This window comes from Seriola aureovittata, chromosome 12 (assembly GCF_021018895.1).
Source record: "Seriola aureovittata isolate HTS-2021-v1 ecotype China chromosome 12, ASM2101889v1, whole genome shotgun sequence".
Lineage (NCBI taxonomy): Eukaryota > Metazoa > Chordata > Actinopteri > Carangiformes > Carangidae > Seriola > Seriola aureovittata.
The window spans coordinates 26,058,179-26,065,119 of NC_079375.1; positions in this window are offsets into that span (position 1 = coordinate 26,058,179).

Sequence of the window (6,941 nt, forward strand, 5' to 3'; positions counted from 1 at the left end):
GTCATAAAAACGTCATAGTATAGTAAGGCATCAAAAGTCATAAAAACATCATAGTATAATAAGGCAGAAAAACGTCATAGTATAGTAAGGCAAAAAAACGTCATAGTTTAGTAAGGCATCAAAAGTCATAAAAACGTCATAGCGTAGTAAGGCATCAAAAGTCATAAAAACGTCACAGTATAGTAAGGCAAAAAAACGTCATAGTATAGTAAGGCATGAAAAGTCATAAAAACGTCATAGTATAGTATGGCATAAAAATGTCATTGCATAGTAAGGCATCAAAAGTCAAAAAACGTCATGACGTAGTAAGGCATCAAAAGTCATAAAAACGTCACATTATAGTAAAGCATCAAAAGTCGTTGTATAGTAAGGCATCAAAATCATAAAAACGTCATGGTATAATAAAGGCATCAAAAGTCAAAAAAACGTTACAGTATAGTAAAGCAAAAAAACGTCATAGTTTAGTAAGGCATAAAAAGTCATGAAAACGTCTTAGTATAGTAAGGCATCAAAAGTCATAAAAACATCACAGTAAAGTAAGGCAAAAAAATGTCATAGTATAGCAAGGCATCAAAATGTCATTGCATAGTAAGGCATAAAAAGTCATAAAAACGTCACAGTATAGTAAGGCAAAAAAACGTCGTAGTATAGTAAGGCAAAAAAGGTCATAGTATAGTAAGGCATGAAAAGTCATAAAAACGTCATAGTATAGTAAGGCATCAAAAGTCATAAAAACGTCATAGTATAGTAAAGCAAAAAAATGTCATAGTATAGTATGACATAAAAATGTCATTGCATAGTAAGGCATCAAAAGTCATAAAAACATCATAGCGTAGTAAGGCATCAAAAGTCATAAAAATGTCACAGTATAGTAAGGCAAAAAAACGTCATAGTATAGTAAGGCATGAAAAGTCATAAAAACGTCATAGTATAATAAGGCACAAAAACGTCATAGTATAGTAAGGCAAAAAAAGGTCATAGTATAGTAAGGCATCAAAAGTCATAAAAACGTCATAGTATAGTAAGGCATAAAAAGTCATAAAAACGTCACAGTATAGAAAGGCAAAAAAATGTCATAGTATAGTAAGGCAAAAAGAGGTCATAGTATAGTAAGGCAAAAAAAGTAATAAAAACGTCATAGTATAGTAAGGCATCAAAAGTCATAAAAACGTCATAGTATAGTAAGGCAAAAAAATGTCATAGTATAGTAAGGAAAAAAGGTCATAGTATAGTAAGGCATGAAAAGTAATAAAAACGTCATAGTATAGTAAGGCATGAAAAGTAATAAAAACCTCATAGTATAATAAGGCACAAAAACGTCATAGTATAGTAAGGCATCAAAAGTCATTAAAACGTCATAGTATAGTCAGGCACAAAAACGTCATAGTATAGTAAGGCATGAAAAGTCATAAAAACGTCATAGTATAGTAAGGCATAAAAAGTCATAAAAACGTCATAGTATAGTATGGCATAAAAATGTCATTGCATAGTAAGGCATCAAAAGTCATAAAAACCTCATAGTATAATAAGGCACAAAAACGTCATAGCTTAGTAAGGCATGAAAAGTCATAAAAACGTCACAGTATAGTAAGGCAAAAAAACGTCATAGTATAGTAAGGCATGAAAAGTCATAAAAACGTCATAGTATAGTCAGGCACAAAAACGTCATAGTATAGTAAGGCATCAAAAGTCATAAAAACGTCATAGTATAGTCAGGCACAAAAACGTCATAGTATAGTAAGGCATCAAAAGTCATAAAAACATCATAGTATAGTAAGGCATCAAAAGTCATAAAAACGTCACAGTATAGTATGGCATAAAAATGTCATTGCATAGTAAGGCAAAAAAATGTCATAGTATAGTAAGGCAAAAAAAGGTCATAGTATAGTAAGGCATCAAAAGTCATAAAAACGTCATAGTATAGTAAGGCATGAAAAGTCATAAAAACGTCATAGTATAGTAAGGCAAAAAAAGGTTATAGTATAGTAAGGCATGAAAAGTCATAAAAACGTCATAGTATAGTAAGGCATCAAAAGTCATAAAAACATCATAGTATAATAAGGCACAAAAACGTCATAGTATAGTAAGGCAAAAAAACGTCATAGTTTAGTAAGGCATCAAAAGTCATAAAAACGTCATAGTATAATAAGGCACAAAAACGTCATCGTATAGTAAGGCATCAAAAGTCATAAAAACGTCATAGTATAGTAAGGCATCAAAAGTCATAAAAACATCATAGTATAATAAGGCAGAAAAACGTCATAGTATAGTAAGGCAAAAAAACGTCATAGTTTAGTAAGGCATCAAAAGTCATAAAAACGTCATAGCGTAGTAAGGCATCAAAAGTCATAAAAACGTCACAGTATAGTAAGGCAAAAAACGTCATAGTATAGTAAGGCATGAAAAGTCATAAAAACGTCATAGTATAGTATGGCATAAAAATGTCATTGCATAGTAAGGCATCAAAAGTCAAAAAACGTCATGACGTAGTAAGGCATCAAAAGTCATAAAAACGTCACAATATAGTAAAGCATCAAAAGTCGTTGTATAGTAAGGCATCAAAATCATAAAAACGTCATGGTATAATAAAGGCATCAAAAGTCAAAAAAACGTTACAGTATAGTAAAGCAAAAAAACGTCATAGTTTAGTAAGGCATAAAAAGTCATGAAAACGTCTTAGTATAGTAAGGCATCAAAAGTCATAAAAACATCACAGTAAAGTAAGGCAAAAAAATGTCATAGTATAGCAAGGCATCAAAATGTCATTGCATAGTAAGGCATAAAAAGTCATAAAAACGTCACAGTATAGTAAGGCAAAAAAACGTCGTAGTATAGTAAGGCAAAAAAGGTCATAGTATAGTAAGGCATGAAAAGTCATAAAAACGTCATAGTATAGTAAGGCATCAAAAGTCATAAAAACGTCATAGTATAGTAAAGCAAAAAAATGTCATAGTATAGTATGACATAAAAATGTCATTGCATAGTAAGGCATCAAAAGTCATAAAAACATCATAGCGTAGTAAGGCATCAAAAGTCATAAAAATGTCACAGTATAGTAAGGCAAAAAAACGTCATAGTATAGTAAGGCATGAAAAGTCATAAAAACGTCATAGTATAATAAGGCACAAAAACGTCATAGTATAGTAAGGCAAAAAAAGGTCATAGTATAGTAAGGCATCAAAAGTCATAAAAACGTCATAGTATAGTAAGGCATAAAAAGTCATAAAAACGTCACAGTATAGAAAGGCAAAAAAATGTCATAGTATAGTAAGGCAAAAAGAGGTCATAGTATAGTAAGGCAAAAAAAGTAATAAAAACGTCATAGTATAGTAAGGCATCAAAAGTCATAAAAACGTCATAGTATAGTAAGGCAAAAAAATGTCATAGTATAGTAAGGAAAAAAGGTCATAGTATAGTAAGGCATGAAAAGTAATAAAAACGTCATAGTATAGTAAGGCATGAAAAGTAATAAAAACCTCATAGTATAATAAGGCACAAAAACGTCATAGTATAGTAAGGCATCAAAAGTCATTAAAACGTCATAGTATAGTCAGGCACAAAAACGTCATAGTATAGTAAGGCATGAAAAGTCATAAAAACGTCATAGTATAGTAAGGCATAAAAAGTCATAAAAACGTCATAGTATAGTATGGCATAAAAATGTCATTGCATAGTAAGGCATCAAAAGTCATAAAAACCTCATAGTATAATAAGGCACAAAAACGTCATAGCTTAGTAAGGCATGAAAAGTCATAAAAACGTCACAGTATAGTAAGGCAAAAAAACGTCATAGTATAGTAAGGCATGAAAAGTCATAAAAACGTCATAGTATAGTCAGGCACAAAAACGTCATAGTATAGTAAGGCATCAAAAGTCATAAAAACGTCATAGTATAGTAAGGCATAAAAAGTCATAAAAACGTCACAGTATAGAAATGTAAAAAAAGGTCATAGTATAGTAGGGCATCAAAAGTCATAAAAATGTCATAGTATATTAAGGCAAAAAAACGTCATAGTATAGTAAGGCATCAATAGTCATAAAAACATCAGAGTATAAAAAGGAATAAAAAGTCATTAAAACGTCATAGTATAGTAAGGCATAAAAAGTAATGAAAACGTAATAGTATAGAAAGGCAAAAAAATGTCATAGTGTAGTAAGGCATAAAAAATCATAAAAACTTTACAGTATAGTATGGCCCAAAAATGTCATAGTATAGTAAGGCATCAAAAGCAAAAAAACATCATAGTATAGTAAGGCATAAAAAGCCAAAAAATGTCTCACTATAGTAAGGCAAAAAAATGTCATAGTATAGTAAGGCATATAAAGTCATAAAAACATCATAGTATAGTAAGGCACAAAAACGTCATAGTATAGTAAGGCATGAAAAGTCATAAGAACGTCATAGTATAGTAAGGCAAAAAAACGTCATAGTATAGTAAGGCATGAAAAGTCATAAAAACGTCATAGTATAGTCAGGCACAAAAACGTCATAGTATAGTAAGGCATCAAAAGTCATAAAAACGTCATAGTATAGTAAGGCATAAAAAGTCATAAAAACGTCACAGTATAGAAATGTAAAAAAAGGTCATAGTATAGTAGGGCATCAAAAGTCATAAAAAGTCATAGTATAATAAGGCACAAAAACGTCATAGTATAGTAAGGCATCAATAGTCATAAAAACATCAGAGTATAAAAAGGAATAAAAAGTCATTAAAACGTCATAGTATAGTAAGGCATAAAAAGTAATGAAAACGTAATAGTATAGAAAGGCAAAAAAATGTCATAGTGTAGTAAGGCATAAAAAATCATAAAAACTTTACAGTATAGTATGGCCCAAAAATGTCATAGTATAGTAAGGCATCAAAAGCAAAAAAACATCATAGTATAGTAAGGCATAAAAAGCCAAAAAATGTCTCACTATAGTAAGGCAAAAAAATGTCATAGTATAGTAAGGCATATAAAGTCATAAAAACGTCATAGTATAGTAAGGCACAAAAACGTCATAGTATAGTAAGGCATGAAAAGTCATAAGAACGTCATAGTATAGTAAGGCAAAAAAACGTCATAGTATAGTAAGGCATCAAAAGCAAAAAAACATCATAGTATAGTAAGGCATAAAAACGTCATAGTAGAGTAATGCATTAAAGGTCATTGTATAAGAAGTCATTATAAGTCATAAAAACGTCATAGTGAAGTACTTACTCTCTCGGCTGGTCTTGTCAGTTTGTGTTTCAATGATCTTCTCTGTGTTTTGCCTGTACTAACACTTTGTTCTACTGTGCTTCAGAAGAATTCCTCATTTGTGGCCTGCTGATCCTGCCAATCTCCAATTTTGCCACACCACAGCACCCACCTGCTCTTGGTCTCCAGCCCTCTTTTATGTTTTCAGAATGTGTTTACTCTCCATACAATTGGATTCCCCAGACCCACTTCCCCTCAACATTCACCATCAATATTGCTTTCTATCCAATAAACTCCATTGCACTGTTATTCCTGATGTGTTTTGTGTTTTGTGTTTTGTGTTTTGTCGCTGCTCTGGGGTCACACTTCAGTTCCGTCAAAAGAGTTACACAGAAAAAGTCATTTTATAGTAAGGCATTAAAAGTCATAGTATGGTAAGGCATAAAATGTAATAAAATGTAAGTTATAGTATGGCATAAAAACTCATAGTAAGGTATGAAAAGTAATAAAAACATAGGATAGTAAGGCAAAAAAAAAAGTCATTGTATAGTAAGGCATAAAAAGTCACTGTATATTAAAGCATAAAAAGTAATAAAAACGTCATAGTAAAGTAAGGCATAAAAAGTCATATAAAGTCATAGTATAATAAGGCACAAAAAGTCATTGTATAGTAAAACATGAAAAGTCATAAAAACGTCATAGTATGGTAAGGCATAGAAACATCATAAAAACATCAAAGTATAATAAGGCATAAAAAATCATTGTATAATAAGGTATAAAAAGACCCAATATAGTGAAGCATAAAAAAGATAAAAAATATCATAGTATAGTAAGGCATAAATAATCATAAAGACATGAGAGTATAGTAAGAAATAAAACGTCATAAAATTTCATAATATTGTAAGGCATAAAACATCATTGTAGAGCAAGGCATTAATAGTCATAGTATAGTAAGGCAAAAAAAATGTCATAAAAACGTCACAGTATATTAAGGCAAAAAAACGTCATAGTATAGTAAGGCATAAAAAGTCCTAAAAACGTCACAGTATAGAAAGGCAAAAAAATGTCATAGTATAGTAAGGCATGAAAAGTCATAAAAACGTCATAGTATAGTAAGGCATCAAAAGTCATGAAAACGTCATAGTATAATAAGGCACAAAAACGTCATAGTATAATAAGGCATCAAAAGTCATAAAAACGTCATAGTATAGTAAAGCATCAAAAGTCAAAAAACGTCATAGCGTAGTAAGGCATCAAAAGTCATAAAAACGTCACAGTATAGTAAAGCAAAAAAACGTCATAGTATAGTAAGGCATCAAAAGTCATAAAAACGTCATAGTATAGTAAGGCATAAAAACGTCATAAAAACGTCACAGTATAGAAAGGCAAAAAAATGTCATAGTATAGTAAGGCAAAAAAAGGTCATAGTATAGTAAGGCATCAAAAGTCATAAAAACGTCATAGTATAGTAAGGCATCAAAAGTCATAAAAACGTCATAGTATAGTAAGGCATAAAAAGTCATAAAAACGTCACAGTATAGAAAGGCAAAAAAATGTCATAGTATAGTAAGGCAAAAAAAGGTCATAGTATAGTAAGGCATGAAAAGTCATAAAAACGTCATAGTATAGTAAGGCATAAAAAGTCATAAAAACGTCATAGTATAATAAGGCACAAAAACGTCATAGTATAGTAAGGCATAAAAAGTCATAAAAACGTCACAGTATAGTAAGGCAAAAAAATGTCATAGTATAGTAAGGCA